General features: G+C 31.9%; 1 pseudogene; it reads left to right on the forward strand.

Moving 5' to 3' along the window:
* LOC105036219 (anthranilate O-methyltransferase 3-like) overlaps window positions 1-18,443 on the forward strand; it is a 30,986-nt pseudogene extending 12,543 nt beyond the window's left edge.
* Window positions 18,444-21,367: the final 2,924 nt, after the last annotated feature.

Genomic DNA, 21,367 nt, shown 5'->3' on the forward strand with positions numbered 1-21,367 from the left:
ATCAATGACGGTAAAAAATTTTCATCGATAATAAAAAAATATTTACGATGAATAAATTTTTTCATAGTAAATAAAAATAATTAGCAATGAAAACATTGCTTGCATCGTAATAAATAGAATATTTACAATGAAAATTTTCATCGTAAATAAGAAAATATTTTTTAAATAAGAAATATAGAGATATTATCGATGAAATTATTTTCGTTGGAAATACTAAAATTTTTTTCGACGAAATCAGGTTTTGCGTCATCAATAACATTATTTATGATAATTTTTTTTATCACTAATAAGTCAAAAAAAATTAAAAATTAGATATTTTTAATTATTTACGATGTAAATTTTAGTCACAAATAATTTAACTATTTGCCATCAATAAAGATTTTTTGTCGCAAATTAAAAATATTAACGACGAATAATTTCATCATTAACAGTTTAAAAAATTAGATAAATTAAAAATTTAAAACAAAATAATTAGTTGCGACAAAAATATAACGTCGTAGATAACAAAATATTTGTGACAGAAAATAAAATTTTCATCAAAAAATATGGGACATTTACGATGAAATATTTCATCATTAATAATTAAAAAATTAAAAAAATATAAAATTTTAAAAAGTAAGTCATTTGTGGTGCTAATAAGCTTTTTTCGCGATAAATTTATAGACAAAAATAATTTTTAAATGAAAAACTAGTTATTTTCTTAACGATGAAAATATTTTCATCGTTAATATGAATATTAGTGACGAAAAAATATTTTTCATCATAAATATTTAAATTTTAAAAATTTAAAAATAAAAGATAATTGGCGATGGAATATTTTCATCGTAAATAATGAACTATTTACAATGATAAATCATATTATCATCGTAAATCTTTGATTATTATGATGAATTATTTTCATCATTAATATTTAAAAAAAATAATTTTAAATTTAAAAAACTAAACTATTAGCGACGTAATAAGCTTTTTTCGTTGTTAGAATGAGTTTTAACGATGGAATATTTCATCGCTAATGGTTAAAAAATTTTAAAAATTTAAAAAATTTTCATATTGAAAGATATATATTATAATAAATATTATTATATTTATAAAAAATTATAAGCTAGTTTTAAAAAATAATATATGCAAAATAAAGTTATGTAGAATATCAAGATATGTGTATATAAAAGGCATATGAAAAATCATGGCCTATGAAAATTATGTTGTTGCAAATGTTAGGGCATGGAGAGGTTGAAGTGGATGGGGTTGATGAAGGCATGCTCGAGGTGATTACTTTTATTTCTATTCTTATTTTTTATCATGATGTTTTGTCTTATAGTTTTTGTTATTCTAATATAACTTTCTCGAGTCTCTAATTGTTTACATTCAAAAGTTATGTTTTCAACCTTTAATTTTGATCTAGAAATAAGATAGATAAATATCAATTTGTTTAGTGCAAGATATAAAATATTATTCTATTTATATTATATAAAGTAATATATAATTATATATATATAAATCAATATATAATATTGATTTGGAGTAAAATGAGTATGTCGATTAAAATCTTTTTCTATCTTTGTTTGATTAGTCCATTTTGTATTTTGAGGTTGTCCTCTCCAAAATACCCCTAGACCCCCAAAAGCGAAGGTAAGATTTGATCCCATTTCAGTTGATCCAACAACCAAAGACTTTACCAACTTAATATGTGTGTGTACACATACACACACACATATATATATATATATGTGTGTGTGTGTGTGTGTGTGTGTGTGTGTATATATATATATATATATATATATATATATATATATATATATGTATATATATATGTATATATATATATGTATGTATATATATATATATGTATGTATATATATATATATATGTATATATATATGTATATATATATATATATATGTATATATATATACATATATCACATATATCATTGCATTATCTAAATTAAAAAAAAATTTTGAACGATTATTAGCGATGGAGTAAAATTTTCATCGCTAATTATATAAATAGCAACAAAACAACTTATTTTTGTCGTAAATAATATTTTTCCAGAGCGTGAATTTTTTCAGTGGGAAATTTTTTTATGGCGGGAATTATTAGCGATGAAAAAACTTTTCCATCGCTAATAACGTTATTAGAGATGAAAATATATTTTTCATTGTAAATATTTTTTTCATTCAATTTATTTGCGATAAAAATTAATTATTGACAATGAAGAATTACGTCGCTAATACCGTGCGTCCCTTCACGTCCTATCAGAAACCTATTTTTCTTCTTTTGCCCCCCCACGGCATTCGGCCTCCCACGTTCTTCTCCCTGCCTCCCGCGTTCTTCTCCCGGCCTCCCTGCCTCCCGCGTCCCCTCTGGCTTCCTCCATCGTCCGGAGCTCTTCCACTGTCGTCGCCGCCATCGAGGTGAGTCGTGTTAAGTTTTTTTTTGGATTGTGTTCAGGCTGGGGACGGGGAATGGCGCGAGGCCAGCGTGCTGCGGCCAGCGTGCCGAGCATAGTGCCAGTGTGCCGAGGATGACTGCCTGGGCTGGGATGGCGATTTGCAGTCGCGTGGGGCCTGCAGGCCGTGGCCACACTACAGCCGGCATGCCGTTGATGGCCGCCTGGGCCGAGATAGCGGGCCTGCATGCTGGGGCCTGCAGGCCTGCATGCCGGGACCAGCATGTCGGGCGCAGTGCCGGGGATGGCCGCTTGGGCCGGGATGGCGGCCCGCAGCCGCGTGGGGCCTGCGGGCTGCGGCCACACGGTGGTGGTGTTCCATGGTTCTGGTTTGCCGGGGATGACCGCTTGGGTTGGGACGGTGGGCCTACGTGCCTGCATGTCGGGGCCTGCATGCCAGGATCGACGTGCCGGGCACGGTGTCGGCGTGCCATGGCCAGCATGCCACAGCCGGCGTGCGTGCCGTGGCCTGGGGCTGGGGCCGGGTGGGTCGGGCTAGATCGGGTCGGGTCGGGCTGGAGCTGGTCAGGTGGAGTCGGGTTGGGTCGGGTTGGACCGAGTCGGGCCGAGATGGGGCGGGTCGGGCTGGGTCAGGTCGGGCTGGGGCGAGTTGGGTGGAGTCGAGTCCGATTAGGTCAGGCTAGGGCGAGTTGGGTGGAGTCGGGTTCGATCGGGTCGGGCTGGGGCGGGTCGGGTGGAGCTAGGGTGGGTCGGGTCGGGTCGGGTCCATGTCGGGTCGGGGATGGTAGGGTCTAGGCTGGGTTGGTTCTAGGTCGGGTCGGGATGAGGCGGGTCGGGCCGGGTCGAGTTGGGCTGGGGCGAGTCTGGCTGAGCCGGGTCGGGTCAGGCTGGGGTGGGGCGGGTGGAGCTAGGGCGAGTCGGCTCGGGTTCGGTCCATGCTGGGTCGGGGATGGTAGGGTTTGGGCTGAGTCGGTTCTGGGTCGGGCCGGGATATGGGTCGGGCCGAGTCGAGTCGGGCTGGGGCGAGTCGGGTGGAGCCGGGTCGGGTCAGGTCGGGGTGGGTCGGGTGGAGCCAGGGTGGGTCGGGTTTGGCTAGGGCTAGTCGGGTGGTGTCAGGTCGGGTCAGGCTGGGGCGAGTCGAGTCGGGTCCGGTCCCGTCCATTCCGGGTCGAGGATGGTAGGGTCCAGGCCAGGACGGTTCTAGGTCGGGCCGGGATGAGGTGGGTCAGGCTGGGTCGGGTCGGGTCGACTTGGGGCGAGTCGGGTGGAGCCGGGTCGGATCGAGGCGGATCAGATGGAGCCAAGGAGGGTCAAATCGGGTCGGGTCGGGTCCGATCCATGCCGGGTCAGGTCGAGTCGAGTCTAGAGAGTGTCGGGCTGGGCTAGGCCAGGGCATCCGAATTATTATAATTGCTGCATATTATTATAATTGTTGCATATTATTTTTTAGTGTTACTGCTGAAGTTAGTTAATTATTTGACTGATTATTTTTCATTAACACAATGCACATTACTGTTACTTGTTACAATTAAATTATTTTATGTGCTGCTTTGTATGCTGCTGAAATTATAAATAAAAAAAATATTTCTATTTTAGAAAAAAAATTATTGAAATTTTTGATCAAAAAATTTCAATACAAAATTATTTCTTTTTGATAAATTAGAAATCCATCTTTGAATGCACGTTCAAAGATGGTACTTAAATTACATTGAGCCATAGATTTCCGTTCAAATTTTGATCTTCATTGAGATCGAAATTTGGATGTCCCGTATTCGAGCTTTTTAAAAAAGTAATAATATTATTGTTGTTAATAGTTGATATTTTATTTCATTATGTGGTATTCAGTAGTTATCTGTCCATTGTTCTTCGGATATGTGGTGGATAGGTTGCGTGGGCACCATATCCACATCATATACTGGGAGAAACATAGGGAGATGCTGCCGAACTTTCTATAAAAATGAGATAAAATATCTACTAATAATAATAATGAGATTATTACTTTTCTGAAAGGGATAGGGCCACACCTGTTAGTAATGATTTGAAAATGATAGGATCATGCATTTTTACTTCATAAAGAGATAGGGCCACACATTTTCTGTGTTAATGTTCAGTCTGCATGTCTTTTTTAATATGTGTTATTTTGTATGAAGTGATCCGGATCTAGATCTGAATCAAAATTTTGTCTGAAATTCGGAACGCGATTCAGTCCAAAATTTGAATCGAGATCTTGAATACTACGAAACTTTTTTTGATTGTTAATGATTTTGTGTTTATTGTTAGATGAATATCAACAAAAGTTAGATGAATGTTAGAAGAATTTTTTTGTTTGAATATCGAAAAGGAGTTTGAGATTTCATTGACTTTATATGGCATAAGGCTGACAGTGCTAGTCGGATAAAGTATCTATGTAAGAGATATATCAATATGGTATATCGTCACATAACACTTGTTGAGGAGTATTTGCTACAATATGGTATGGATAAGAAGTATACTTGTTGGACATGGCATGGGGAGGGTGATCCGAATGAGGTGGTGTGCGACGATGATGATACTGAAGATGATAGCAATGCTGATGGACTTGTCGAATATAGTGGTATAGAAGAATTGTTAGATGATTTACATTAAGGTGTTTGTTCGAATATATGGATGAATACTGCTGCATCTAAAAGCAATTCTGATCATGAACATAATATCCAGCTTGAAGTAGAAGGGACCTCTGAATAGTTTGCAAAGCTTGTAAAGGATGCACAAGAGCCACTTTATCCAAATTGTACAAAGTTTTCTAAGTTAAAGTTTTTGATAAAATTACTTCATATTAAAATCATGAACCGATGGAGTCAGAAGTCATTTGATCAAATTTTAACATAGATTAAAGTAGCTCTGCCTGATGGAGAGAGACTACCGAAATCATATTCTAAAGCAAAAATATACATACGAAAAATTATACTTGGCTATACTCCTATACATGCCTGCAAAAATGACTACATATTATTTTATAAGGATAACGAACAAGCAACTGAATGTCCGAATTACGGTGAGCCTAGATATAAAATCGATAATAGGAAAGAAAAAAAAATATCTCAAAAGATTTTGAGATATTTTTCATTGATTTCAAGACTTCAAAGGTTATATATGTCCACAAAGATAGCTGAAGAAATGAGATAGCATTATGAGCAGCAGATTTCGGAGGAGAACATACTTAGCCACCCGACCGACTCTTTAGTGTGGAAAGACTTCGATGCAAAGCATCTGCACTTTGCGAGTGACCCACGCAATATTAGACTTGGTCTAGCGACAGATTGATTTAATCCCTTTGGCAATACGAGTACCTCTTATAGCATGTGGCCTGTGATTCTAGTTGTATACAATGTGTCACCTTAGAAGTGCATGAAAAAATTATTTATTTTTATGTCACTGTTGATTTCGGATCTGAAAGCACTAGATAATGAAATTGATGTATATCTACAACCTTTGATTGATGATCTGAAGGAGTTATAGGAAAATAGAGTTCAGACATATGATTTTGTGAGTTGAAGTAATTTTAAATTGCATACTTCAATTTTACGGACTATAAATGATTTTTTGACATATGAAAATTTATCTGGATGGAGCATCAAAGGATATCTGGCATGTCCAATATGCAATAGGGATACATTCTCCTTACATTTAAAGCACAGACGAAAAATATGTTTCATGGGTCATCGACGGTTTCTTCCTGCTAATCATTCTTGGGGGACCCGTTATAATCAATTCTTTGATGGTAAGTCCGATTGACGTCCGTCACCCAAGGAGTTAAGTAGACAAAAAATTTTAGAACAACTTGAAATCATTGAAAATGTTCGATTTGGAAAAATATCGGGTACTCACAAGGAGAAGCATACTGAAGCTGAGCTAAATTGGACGAAGCGAAGCATCTTTTTCGAACTACCGTATTGGAAGCAGCTACTACTTCATCATAATCTAAATGTAATGCACATTAAAAAGAATATTTATGATAATGTCATCGATACTGTATTGAATATTTCAGAAAAAATAAAAGATGGTATAAAAGCTCGTCTTGATTTGCAGAAAATGAGAATCTGATCGGAGTTGCATTTAATTTATCGAGGTGAGAGATTTTTTATGCCACCCGCATGTTATTCGCTGTTTGGAGAGAAAAAGAAGAATTTCTATGGATGGTTCAAAATTATAAAGTTTTCTGATACATACGCTTCAAATGTATTGCGGTGTGTTGGGAACAACGATGACAATATCTTTGACATAAAAAATCATGACTTTCATGTGATGATGCAACGTTTGCTTCCTGTGGTCGTGCATGGCTATTTGGATGGTGATGTTCAAACTGCATTGATTGAGCTGGGAGTGTTCTTTCGAGAACTATGTTATCGAAAATTGAAGATTAACTTACTTGAAAGATCAAAGAAAGATATTGTACTCATTCTTTGTAAGTTAGAAAAAAAAATTTCATCATTATTTTTTGATGTTATAGTGCATCTGGCTGTCCATCTTTCAAAAAAAACTCTTTTGGCTGGATCGATACATTATCGATGGATGTATCCTATTGAAAGGTAAAGAAGTTATACGTATTTTATCATATCAATTATAAGATGTAAATGTATTTATAAAATTTAAATTTATTTTTATTTATAGATTCTTGTGCACCTTAAAAAAATATGTACGCAATAAAGTAACACTTGAATGGTCTATAGCAGAAGCATATATAGCTACTGAGTCTGTCATATTCTGCTTGATGTATCTTGATGATATCAAAATAAGATTCAATCGTACAGATCATAATGCAGACCGTGATGGGGTGACAATAAGCTAACGTTGTCTATATTTAAACAAATGGTTTGACCTATTGGTGTAAGAAAATTTGAATTTATGGACGTGAACGAGCTATCCAAGGCATATTTTTACGTTCTAAATAATTACAAAAAAATTAAAGATTTTATTGAGTAAATATCATCTTACGATACTGTTTAATGATCAAAAAAAATTTTTATGTTGGTGTAAAATTAAAAATTATAACTTCTTACAGTGAGCTCAAAAGTATATTATGTAGAAAGAATAATACAGATGCTGATGATCGATATAGGAAAGAATTTACAAAATAGTTTGGTGATCTTATAAGTTGTATTAGTGATATGTTATTTATTTACTTATAAATAATATTATTTCAATCAATATAATTTTTTATCTTATGATACAGATGAAACATAAGTATTTCAATAAAGAAGTGGGTACAATCGATGAGTTTCACGATTTAGCATGTGATCCCGATCGAAGGGTTAATCACTACACATCCTGTATCATTGGAGAAATGAGATTTCACACAAGGGAGCTTGAGATGCAACAACAGACCCAGAATAGTGAAATTACTGCAACAGTATATGAAGGAGAAGAAGAGATTGATTATTATGGTGTACTGGTAGATATCATAGAACTGAAGTATGGGTCCAGTAATTCTGTATTTTTGTTTCAGTGTGAATGATGAGATATTAGTAATAAAAAGATCGGGATTCATGTCGATTCATAATTTATCAGTGTAAATCTTCACGAACATGGTACCAAAATGAGCCGTACATATTAGCAATTCAAGCGAAACAAGTAATATATTTGAAAGATCTAAAGTATCGAGGTAATTGACATGTCGTACAAAAAATAATATCTAGAGGCGTATATGACATACCAACTCGATTAGAGATGGATGAAATTTTAGATTTACATGAAGATAAAGCTTTTCAGTAAGAAGAACAAATATCAGTCAAATTTTTTGTTGATGAAGAACTTGTAACGACAACTTTGAATAGGGCTGATCTCCCGTCCAAAGAAGTTGAACTAATTTTGTATCTAATTTGGATGAGTCAGAAGGTGACAATCAGTTCATAAATGACGATGAGATAGAAGACGATACATATATCGATTACTGTGACTTAGACGAAGATCTACACATCGAGAAAGATATGAATATTGATGAGTACATCTTTATTCTTCATTCAATTTTATGTTGCAATAATGGTATGCGATATAATTGTATTCATTAGAATGTTATTTAATTATTATTATTATTATATAATATTATATTTATTTATATTTTAATTCTTACAGATACGCTACCAGGAGATAGACGATGACGGTCGCGTTCACAGTTACCTACAGACAGCTCCGAGGTTGAGGCACCTTCACCGATCTCCATGGCCTCACTGGCTCTAGTGTCAGAGGGTTCTACACTGGCAGGTCCCAGTGAGCCGACTATGATTGAGCCGGATCCTAGTGAGGCGGGTCCTAGTGAGGCTGGTCCCAATGGTATTAATCATTACACTTTATATATAATCAAATTTGATTCTTTTATTTGGATTATACTAATAATTTATTTATTGTTGTTTCAAGTCAGTCTACATTGGTGGCCAGGCGAGAGTGAGGTCCATCGAAGAACCTCGCCTTAGAACGTTGGAGACGTGAACACCCGGGACAGCATCTCCAGATAGAGATACCGGCCGGCTACACCAGACCCATTAGGGGATGGTATGAGCCATGGTAGATCGAGCTGGGAACCATATGCCACAGCTATGCCCCGGTGATGCTCTTCGATTGGCGTCATGTTGTCCCAGCTCAGAGACAGATTTTCTACACCCACGTACAGATAAAATAAATTATATTATGAATATTTAATTTGCATAATATTCTTCTAATATTTGTTATTGGCATGGTGTATTTGACATCATCGATTTCGAGGATGATCGTGTGAGGTGAGCGATCGATCCCCATCTATCCTTGCGCTTCAAGGATTATCGCGGTCACATGCATCATCAATGGTACCGGGTAGTGCAAGCTGATGGGCAGGAGGCAACACGGCTGCAGCACTACGACAGCATCACCATCGATGATTGGACTACCATATGCCAGCATTACAAAGATCCAGCATATCGAGTTACACATCTAATTTTTTTTAAAATTTTAATGACTTAATCATTTATTCTTAAATTATATTTGTTATCTACTAATTTTACTGCTAATTTTACAGAGACGATGTACCCAGAATGTGGCAAACCGGGCGAGACAGATCGTGCCACATTGTGGGGGTTCGAGATCATTTGCTCGCCACATGGAGCACATGGTACGTATTTTTTAAATTTTTAATTATGATATATTTTTTTAATTATTTAAATTTTTTTTAAATAATTCTTAAATTACAGAGAGATGCTGAGAGTGGCGAGAGTAGGATCGATATCTACTAGCGGACCCACCAACGACGATCGGGGGAGTGGACGATGGAGAGCCAGGAGCTCTTTGCAAGTTTTTTCAATTAATTTTTTATTTATAATTTAATTTTTATTAAAAAATTAAAATAATTCTAATTTTTATTTTCAAGATCGTATGACCGACATGAAATCCCAGCCTATCTCTAAGAGCTCGACCTCACCCACAGATGTGAGATCAGTGATCAGGTGCTCAGTACGAGATCCTATTATGTTAGGGATCTAGGATATGGGATCACTGCTCCATCTTCACGATCATTTAGGGCTGAGATCCATTCTACGTGCCAGGCTCGATTGATGGAGGTGCAGAGACAGGCTGTCGAAGATCGACAGCAGACTATCGAGGATCGATAGCAGGCTGAGTAGCGAGCTCAGGAGCTAACTGAACGCATCGATCAGTATCAATAGTTTCAGATCCAGATGATGGATCGGATGGCATAGATAGAGCAAACGATCCAGATGCTGAGGCAGCAGTAGGCCGGTCCGAGCTCCATCGAGCATTCTCCATCCCCACCTCGTTCTCCACATGTCGATATGTGATGGTTCTTTGATGTATTTTTTTTTAAAGCTCTTGTAATTTTAATTTGATATAATAAAATAATAAAATTTATTTATCATTTTATTGTACAAATTTCTTATTCGAATTTCTTAATTTATAAAAAATATTATACATATAACTTAAAAAAATATATTCAAAATTTAAAAAAAATAATTAGCGATGAAATTATTACCGATGAAATATTCGTAGCAAAAAGTTTACAAAAATAATTTAATTTTTTAAAAAATATATAATTAACAGCGACGAAAAATTTTCATCGCAAATACTTATTAGCAACGTAAAGTTCTATCAAAAAAATATTTATTTACAACGTAAATATTAGTCACTAAAGTTTTTTAATTATTATTTTTTTATTAAATAAAATTTTTTGTGATGAAAAATTTTCATCGCTAAAAGTGAATAATAGCAACGAATATATTTTCGTCGCTATTAATTATTATTAGCGACTGTTATTTTCATCACAAATTATTTTTTTTACGAATAAATTTTTTTATTTTTTATTTTTTATGACTAAAATATTTCATCATAAATTAAGATTATTTGCGATGAAAATATTATCAACAAAATTTTAGCGATAAAATTTTCATCGCTAATTATTATTAGCGACGAATTTGACTTATTAGCGACGAAAATTTTTCATAGCTAATAACTTATTTTCTTGTAGTGATCCATTAGGTTGGTCCTCGGATTATATGGTGAGGAGGATGCCTTCTCAAATCTCATCTCCGAATCAAACATTCTCTAATGGGATGGGAGTCTTTATGGTCATATTCAGAAAGGATAGCTATGTTGGTCGCCCTCATTCAACCCTATCTGCTTACCTCCCCTTCTCAAATCTCATCTTCGAATTGAACATTCTTCAATGGGATGGGAGTCTTTATGATCATGTTCAGAAAAGATAGCTATGTTGGTCGCCATTTTTCACTCTTATCTGCTTAACCACCCCCACCCCCTCAAAAGGAAAAAAAGAAAAAGAAAAAAAAAATTGGCTGGACTCCCGTAGCCTCCCATATTGGCCGTGCTATACTGTAGCAGTAAGGTAGCGTATAGCAATAATGTTTGATTTGATATATAAGCTAAATTGATAAGTATTGCTCCGAAGTTATGATACCGTAAGAATATTATAGTTGCTCTCTTTGCCTTGTCTCCAGCTGTCCAGTATATATATACGAGGGATTCTTTAGAATGAATAATTTGTTTTAATCATGGGACCATTGCAAGGAAAAAAAGAACAAGAAAAAAAAAAAGTCTATAAACTATTGTGAAAGAAAATATATATATTTTTTTATATTTATACTTGCATATATATTTTTTCTTTAAATCATTATATGTTATTTTTTACAACCATACATCATTTAGTAGTTCAGAATACTGACTTCGATTATGTAATATATACTAGGTCCCTCCTGGAGTTGAGAGTGACACCGGTGTTCCATTGAACGAGGAAAACATCTACATATCAGAGACCAGTCCACCTGCCGTGGTGAAATCATATCTCAAGAACAATATCGGAGGGACTTCACATTTCTCGAGTCCCGTTTCCAAGAACTCGGTTTGCGAGGACGAATGGTCTTAGCACTTTTGGGAAGGACTGCCAAACGGGCACCAAGTGGACAACTGTGTCAGTTTTGGGAGTATTTTTTTAATTAATATTAAAAAAAATTATTTATATAAATAATTTAATTTTTAATTTATTTATCAGATTGATGTAAAAATGATAAAATATCTTTTTGAATGATATTTTATCATTGATACGTTACCCTCCATTTTCCATGTACATCACGCTAAAAAATAAATAAATAAAAAATATCAAATAATATGGTGATTTTAAAAATACCATATTATTTGGTGTTTTTAATTTTTCCTCAAAAAAAAAAAGATAAAAAATGAAATAAAAATAAAAATTTTAAATTTATAAAAAATAAAAATTTTATTTTTTTATAAAAATAAAAATTAACATTTCAAATTAGTATCTCAATTTTAAATTATTTTTTAAAAAAATATCTGAAAAAAATTATGGTAAAAAAAATTAAAAATACCATAAAAAAAATTGTAAAGAAATAAAAATTATAATTTTAAATTTTAAAAAAATAAAAATTTTAATTTTAATCCAAATAAAAATCATCACTTCAAATTACAATCTTTTTTTCAAATTAATTTTTTTAAAAAAATATCATAAAAGAAAAAAATGAAAAAAAATGAGAAAAATAAAAATTATAATTTTGAATGAATTTTAAAAAAATAAAAATTTTTAATTTTAATTTAAATAAAAAAATAATTTCAAATTATTTTTTCCATTTAAAATTAATTTTTTTAATAAAATATCTAAAAAGAATCTTAAAATATTTAAAAAATAAAAAATATCATTAAAAAATGAAAAATAAATGAAAAAAAATAAAAATTATAATTTTAAATTTAAAAAAATAAAAATTTTAATTTTAATTCAAATAAAAAATATCATTTCAAATTACTTTCCCCATTTCAAATTAATTTTTAAAAAAAATATTTAAAAAAATAAAAAAAATAAAAAATAAAAGTGCCATAAAAAAGTTAAAAATTTAAAAAATAAAAAAATAAAAATTATAATTTTAAATTTTAAAAAATAAAAATTTTTATTTTTATTAAAATAAAGACATAATTTTAAAATACTTTCTCTATTTCAAATTAATTTATTTAAAAAATATTCCAAACAAATGAAAAAAATACCTAAAAAAAATTCATAAAAATAAAAAAAATGATACAAATAAAAAAAATAAAAATTATAATTTTAAATTATAAAAAAATTAAAATTTGAATTTGAATTCAAAAAAAATAAAAGAAAAAAATGCCATAAAAAAGTAAAAAAAGGGAAAAAATGTGAAAAAAATAAAAATTATAAATTAAAATTTTTAAAAAATAAAAATTTTAACTTTAATTTAAATAAAAAATATCATTTTAAATTACTTTCCTCATTTTAAATTATTTTTTTAAAAAAATATCTGAAAAAAATTGGTGTAAAAAAATAAAAAATACCATAAAAAAAGAAAAAAGGGAAAAGAATTGAATTGAAAAAAATAGAAATTCTAATTCTAATTCAAAAATAAAAATTATAATTTTGAATTTAAAAAAATAAAAATTATAATTATAATTCAAATAAAAAATGATAAAAAATAATAATTATAATTATAAATTTAAAAAAAAATTAATTTTATTTTAAATAAAAAATTATCATTTTAAATTACTATCCTCATTTTAAATTAATTTTATTTATTAAAAAATCACACAAAAATTACTAAAAAAATTTAAAAAAAATTAAAAAACCATAAAAAAGAGAAAAAAATGGAAGAAAACACCAAAGAGAATGGCATTTTTGAAAACGCCATTCTCTTTGGCATTTTTGAAGCATAAAATACAAAAAAAAAACCCTCTCTCCCTCTTCTCCGACGTTTCTCCGACGTTTTCTCCTCTCCGACGGTGGTGAGCTCTCTCCTCTCTCTTTCCTCTTCCTCTCTCTCTCCCTCTTCTCTCCCTTTTCCTCTCTCTCTCCTTCTTCTCTCCCTCTTCCTCTCTCTCTCTCTTTTTCCTTGGCCACCGGCGACAGAGGGCCGGCGGCAGGTCCGCACGCCCCAGCGGCAGCCTTGGCGGTGGCCCCCCACGGTGGGCCCCGGCCCTCCCCTTCCCTTGGCCGGCCCCCTCCTCTCCCTCTTCCTCTCTCTCTCCCTCTTTTTCCTTGACCGGCGGCGACAGACGGCCGGCAGCGGGCCCGTGCACCCCGACGGCGGCCCCTCATGATGGGCCCCAGCCCTCCCCTTCCCTTGATCGGCCCTCTCTTCTCTCCCTCTTTCTCTTTCTCTCTCTCTCCCTCTTTTTTTTGGCCGCCGGTGGCAGTACTAACTTGCCTGTACATAGCTATGTATTGGGATTCTTATGCTGATTAGAGCGAGATTGGTGGTTATCTTGTATTATTATAGGTATGTGAATTAAAAATTTTTACTTTTAATATTCAATTATATTCCAAACATTGGGTATATGATGTATGATTTTTTTAAAATTTGCAGATTTGGGTATGGGAGCGTATACCGACTATCAATCCATTACGACGATAGTTGCTCAAGATGCCATCATAGCAGTATAAAAATATTATTTTTTTTATTTGAAACTTATTATTTTAAATTCGATAAAATTTATTTAACATGAGTAGATTATGAAACAGATGGAACGTTGCATTTAACGTTCATCACGTATCGACGAGAGTGGCAGGGTTTATAGGTGCCAGTTGGATACATTAGTTGATACATATAGACGGATAAATTTTGAATTTTTTATAAATATTATTTTACATTATTCATAATCTATTAAAATTTTAGCTTACTAATTTTTTTATTTTAACTCTATCAGTTTTTGTGGGAGCCATATACAGATGAGATATTGGCTATATTGCCGCAGATGTGTACAGTTAGACATGACATATAGACTGCTAGGGTGCCACTTATTTATTTTGATGTGGTAGAGTGGCATCTTTTCGATCGTGTCCTACGACAGTTTGGTCAGATTCAGGGCATTCCAAAGCAGTTTGATACCAGCCAGGGACTTCATCGTATTGATCGACGAGGGAGAGCTCGTGTTGACTGGCGTATCAGACATGCAGAGTACATCGATATTTGGGATGCACGTCAAGATCACATTGTTCATGGTGATCCCATTTTGAGAGACCGTTCATATACCAATGACTATATGGCTTGATTTTTTAGCATTACAGTGCGAGTCATTAGACAGCCTCGGTATGCAATTTTCGGATATGAGGACGAGAGTTCTGCTGTGCATCTTTTGGTAAGACTACAAAAATTAGTTTATGTTGTTTGTGTTATATTTTTGTGTTATATTTTACAGTATATTGACTATTTTATTTTTATTTTGTAAACTGATTCTATGTCGGGTCTTGTGTTAGACGCTCGTCGTGCTTTATCTACGACTGATGAAAATGAACGGATTCAGATACTGCGTGAGATAGAGAGAACAAGTTTCGAAATATTAATGGCGATTGGTGTTGATCCATATAGCTATGCGCTTTGATATGGAGCAGTCGATGCGTTAGATATGAGATATACGCCGTCACCATATGTTCCACATATGCCATCACCGTATATTCCGTAGATGTCATCACTAGATGCTGCACAGATGCCACCGCCTTTTGATCCACAGATGGCAGCGCCTTTTTCTTCCTACATCCCCCAGATGACATCATCGAGTACCAGTTGGCCACATAAGTATGATACTTTCTTTTTAGGCCCATCCGTGTATCCAGATGAGAGGGTTGAGTGGGTCGCTCAGTCCGTAGATGATCCGACAGCATCAGTTATTCTTGAGCAGCATGACCAGCAGACTTCCTCCATTGATATAGAAGAGGAGCCATCACAACAGAAGCAGGAGCAGCCATTGAGAACCTTCCTGAGAAGGTCCAAGCGACCACGGACACCACGACGTCCTTGTGGGACTTAGTCTTTTTTAGATTTGTACTTAGTATTTTTGAAACTTTTATTGTACTATTTTTTGTATGCTTGATATTTTTATTTTATTTAATATTATTAATTATTAATTTTATTTTATATTATTTAATTTCAAGTGATCAGATATTATGCTTTGTGGATATGGTTACACATACTCTAATGTGTCTCAGAACATTATGAGAGAAAAAGTTATGCTAAAAGGACTATAAAAATTATAACGTAAATAATAATAATATATCGGATAATTTAATTATGAGATGAATCGGACCGCACTGGTACATCTTGATCTGGTACGGGCACGAACAGCTACGTACGGTGCGGTATGGAAAAAAAAATTAATTAATTTGAAATGGAGAAAGTAATTTGAAATGATATTTTTTATTTGAATTAAAATTAAAATTTTTATTTTTTTAAATTTAAAATTATAATTTTTATATTTTCTCATTTTTCTGTCATTTTTCTTTTTTATGATATTTTTTATTTTTTAATTTTTTAAGATTTTTTAGGATATTTTTTATAAAAAATAATTTTAAATGAAAATAATAATTTGAATTTATATTTTTTATTTAAATTAACATTTGAATTTTTATTTTTTCTCATTTTTTACTTCTTTGTTTAGAATATTTTTTTAAAAAAATAATTTGAAATGGAGAAAGTAATTTGAAATGGTATTTTTTATTTTAATTAAAATTAAAAAAATTATTTTTTTTAAATTAAAAATTATAATTTTTATTTTTTTCTCATTTTCTAAATATTTTTTTTTTGTTATACTTTTTTTAAAATTTTTATTTTTTTAATATATTTTTAAAAAAAATTAATTTGAAATGGAGAAAGTAATTTGCAATGATGATTTTTATTTGAATTAAAATTAAAATTTTTATTTTTTTTAAATTTAAAATTATAATTTTTATTTTTTTCTCATTATTTTCTCTTTTATTTATGATATTTTTTATTTTTTTTAATTTTTTAAGATTTTTTTGAGATATTTTTTTAAATTAATTTTAAATGGATAAAATAATTTAAAATTATCTTTTTTATTTGAATTAAAATTAAAATTTTTATTCTTTAAAATTCATTCAAAATTATAATTTTTATTTTTTCTCATTTTTTTCTTTTATGATATTTTTTTTAAAAAATTAATTTGAAAAGGAGATTGTAATTTGAAATTATGATTTTTATTTGAATTAAAATTAAAATTTTTATTTTTTAAAATTTAAAATTATAATTTCTATTTTTTATTTTTTTATGATATTTTTATTTTTTTTACCAATTTTTTTCAGATATTTTTTTAAAAAGATAATTTGAAATAGGGATACTAATTTGAAATGATAATTTTTATTTTTATCAAAATTAAAATTTTTATTTTTTATAAATTTAAAATTTTTATTTTTATTTTTATTCTATTTTTACTATTTTTTTTGGGGGGAGAATTAAAATCATCAAATAATATGACGTTTTTAAAAATGTTATTTAATTTTTAAAAATGCTATATTATTTAGTATTTTTTATTTATTTATTTTTTTTACGTCGTCTATGTGGAAAATGGGATGTGATGTGGCAATGATAAAACACCATTCAAAATGATGTTTTATTATTTTTGCATCAATCTAATAAATAAATTAAAAATTAAATTATTTATATAAATAATTTTTTTTTTATATTAATTAAGAAAAGGACTCCAGCTTTGGGGGCTACTGGCTGAGGCACTCAATGCTACGGTCCTCGAGGTATAAATGTTATCCTCTTTCATAATTTTATGGTAGTAGGATGTTTTGGGTGTCAGACTTCCTTCTTTGATCTCTCATAAAATAAAGCATCTGAAAAGAGGACAATAGAAAAAGAGGTGAGAGAATTGATATAGAAAGATGATTTTTGATCCTGTGTTTGGAGCATGTTTGACTGAGAGATTTGGGCTCTTAAAAGTGAACAGAAATAAGGGACTCCCATTATAATCCGTGGGGATCCTATTTTCATTTAATTTTAGGAGAGGATGAAAACATCCCAATCTCCTAAAATCCAATCTCTAATCTTATCTAATATTTAAATTCTATTTCAATTCATATTCTGATGATGATCTAGAATCAAACATATTCAAAAATATGACCACTCTAATTCCTATTCAATTTATTTCAATTTTGAACCTAATCACGAACCAAATACATCTTGAGTTTATCTATATCCCTTATCTCAATTAAACGAAGGTAGGTTAAGAGAACATTCCCATTAGGGGCTAAAATGAGATCCTAAACATCTTTATGTTTTTTCTTGTTAAGCACTATTTTGCTATATATATTGACACCTGATTCTCTGAAACATGCTGATTCACAGGGTATCCTGAAAAAGGAAAAAGTAGATGCATTCAACTTGCCTTTTTGTGCACCTTCCATGGAGGAAGCGAAGGCAGTGATGCAAAGTGTCGGATTATTTGATCTCGATCAAGTGCAAATATTCAAGTCGAAATTGGGATCCACTCGATGACTCTAGGGATGATTACATATATGATAATTTCCTAAGCGGGGAAAATGTGGCAAAGAGTATGAGAGCAGTGATAGAACCTATGATTGCATGCAACTTTGGGGAGCACATACTTGATGATTTATTTTCAAGACATGCAAAGAATGTTGCGAGGCACCTCTTGAAGGAGAAGACCAAGTATCCTGTTTTTATCATTGTTTTGAAGGCAAAAATGTGAAGATGGATTTGGATCTATAATAATCTAATCCATTGATACAATCACTTGTCATGATGGAAAATCTATAAAAATATTGGTTGTATCCTTAATGGGTGTAATGGTGTCATGGTGTGTGGGAAAGTGAATCATTGTATGAGCATAAAATGAAAACTTATTCCGTACTTTCTCTATTGCTTTCTTTTGGTTTCAACCATCCTATGTATAGTTGCTGTTCTTGGGAGTTAAATAAATCCCCTTGCACCACATGATATATAAAGAGAACTTGAACCCTCTATTTGGCATGAAAGACAGATTAAGGAAAGGATAGGTAGAGGAGGAAGGATGGATGAATGAGTGAAAGGATAGATGGAAGACCATCTAACTTTTTATATGTTTAGTGAAATATGGAATGATGGATAGAAATGATTTTCTTTTCTATTTGATATAGGAGGAATGAAAAAGAAGATGGATGATATTTATATAATATTTTTACTAGACTATCCTTTGATAAAAATATTATTTTATTAATTTATAACACTTATTTATACTAAAGAAGTAAATAATATATATCAATTTATAATCATTATAATCTATAATTATATAAAAAATTATATAAATATTTAATTTAATTTAATTTAATAAATAATTTTATAAATTAATGATTAATAAATTAATTATATAAATAACTAATTAATTTATCATTTAATCTATATAATAAATTAATATCATACAAATAGTTAATTAAAAATAGTAAATAAAGATAGAGAATAGAAGATAATTCTAATTATTTAATTATAATTATCAAAATTATATTCTAAAATCAAAATAATTAGTAATAAAATTTAATAATATATAATTAATAGTATACATATTAATAATATATAATTAATAATATACATATATATATAATGTAAAAAAGTAAAAAAATATTATAGTTTTATCAAAAATTTAATGAAAAATAATTTTATCAATACAAAAATTCATATATCAATGCTCCATCCATCCTTTTTTACATTCTTCGATTTTGGGAGGATGCAATTTGGTAGGCCAAGATAGATGGACAACCATTCTTTTTCATCCATCTTTTTTTGTAACTTTTTGGATCAAACGATGGATAGAAACTATCCATTCTTCCAATCTCATCCATCCATCTTCTCATGACCTTAACCAAATACAAAATTAATATGCATAAAATGGAGCCTTGTAACATTACGCTTTACTACTAGAGAAATGTTGACAAATAATCCTTGAGAATCAGTACCACTTCCTCTAATAGTTATTTCTATAGGGCTTGCGAACCATATAGTGGATGATGTTGAATTGCAAAGGTCCTATTTCATTTGTGTATTATGAAATGGCCAACGAATGAGTGGATATTTTATGTTCCATGAACATTTTCTCTGGATCATCAATTTTTCTACAATACATGGATGGCTATAGTAGCAAAAACAAATCTCTCTATACAAGCAATAGCACCATGGATGCAGGAATATTACTTGCATTGGTTGATGTTAGATATTTATTAAATATATGTCCTAGAAGCCAATATGACTGACACATTATAATAAATCTAAAACATAATTTTATACTTAATATATTGATATGATCAATAAAATGATAATTTCTTTTTCATTCAAATGTGATGTGTCTTTAAATTGTCCATAAAATTAGCTTCGATACATATTTTCAAAGTGTTGAGAATTAAAGATATGTATTTAATTTTTAAATACTTTTGATTATAGGATCATCATGAAGATGATGATGGATCCGGACAGACTGACACACAAATCACTTCTTTCGAGATAGATAGGTCTCTAATCTACTGTATAGAGATATAAGATGACAAATGTGGATGGTTGTTAGAGAACAACTAGCACTGAACGTGACAATACGAAAGATCACTTGAATTTCTATTCAATCGTCAGTGATTGTCTCGATGTTGTAGTTGTGTGACTGATCTTTTGACTTGAAATGGTACTGTTACTCGCAGTGAGGCTGCTGGAGTTTGATTGATACATAAATATGGGTCTCAATGAGTCCTTGTAGTGGTTGTTGGTGATAGTTGGTCCACTATAGGAGTGGGGTGCGCATCAAGATAGGATCTATCGACTTTGATAGAGAGGAGTAGTCTTATAAGATTTGAGAGGCTAAATCCAAAAGTCTGTGGCCACAATAGAGTGATTGACGAAAAATAATTTTCATAGATATATCTGGACTTGAGCTAATCAAATCTATCATATGACTGATGTTGAGGTTTGACAATTTATCCATAACCTGCCATCTAGTCGGGACTCACGATAGAGGAATTGAATCACACGTTAACTACACCTAGAGTTTCTTTTCAGTTCTACTGAGTTGCCACTACATACTGCTATGTGTCACTGGTGAATTATGAGAGCTCACTAGGGTTATTCCGGATCGATAATTCTTATTGAGTTAGAGTGAAATTGTTCCGACCCATTGAAAAGAGTTTCAATGATACAATAATAAAAATTATTGTATATCTCACTATCAGATAGAATTAAACCTATTAAGTCACACAATAAAGAGATTAGGTCTGGAATAAGTAATTGAGCTTATGAAGTATCAATTGGGTTTAGAAAAACTCATTGGGTTCATGGTAACCTTGCTAGCATATGGTTGGATCCAATTCTTCTTTCCATTGAGATTACTTATTTGATAAGTTAATTCTAATTTAATTACCTGCTAATTACCTATATGAATAAGATTCATGAGACTCCAATTATTGGGTGTCTAAGATTATAGATCATATAAATTAAGGATACAAATCGCTTATAAATCTCCTTGATAGTTATTATGGGGCGCCACTTTAATTTGATCAATTTGGACATGTCCATTGATTAGAGAGCCTTTGATTTTCATATGGAGTATCTTTTGAGTGTAAAAGAGGGTGTCTAATTATGAGTGCAAGGGTTCCAATAGTTGGCGCCTAATGGACTTCCTAATGTAAGTTAGATA

This window comes from Elaeis guineensis, chromosome 8 (genome assembly GCF_000442705.2).
Source record: "Elaeis guineensis isolate ETL-2024a chromosome 8, EG11, whole genome shotgun sequence".
Lineage (NCBI taxonomy): Eukaryota > Viridiplantae > Streptophyta > Magnoliopsida > Arecales > Arecaceae > Elaeis > Elaeis guineensis.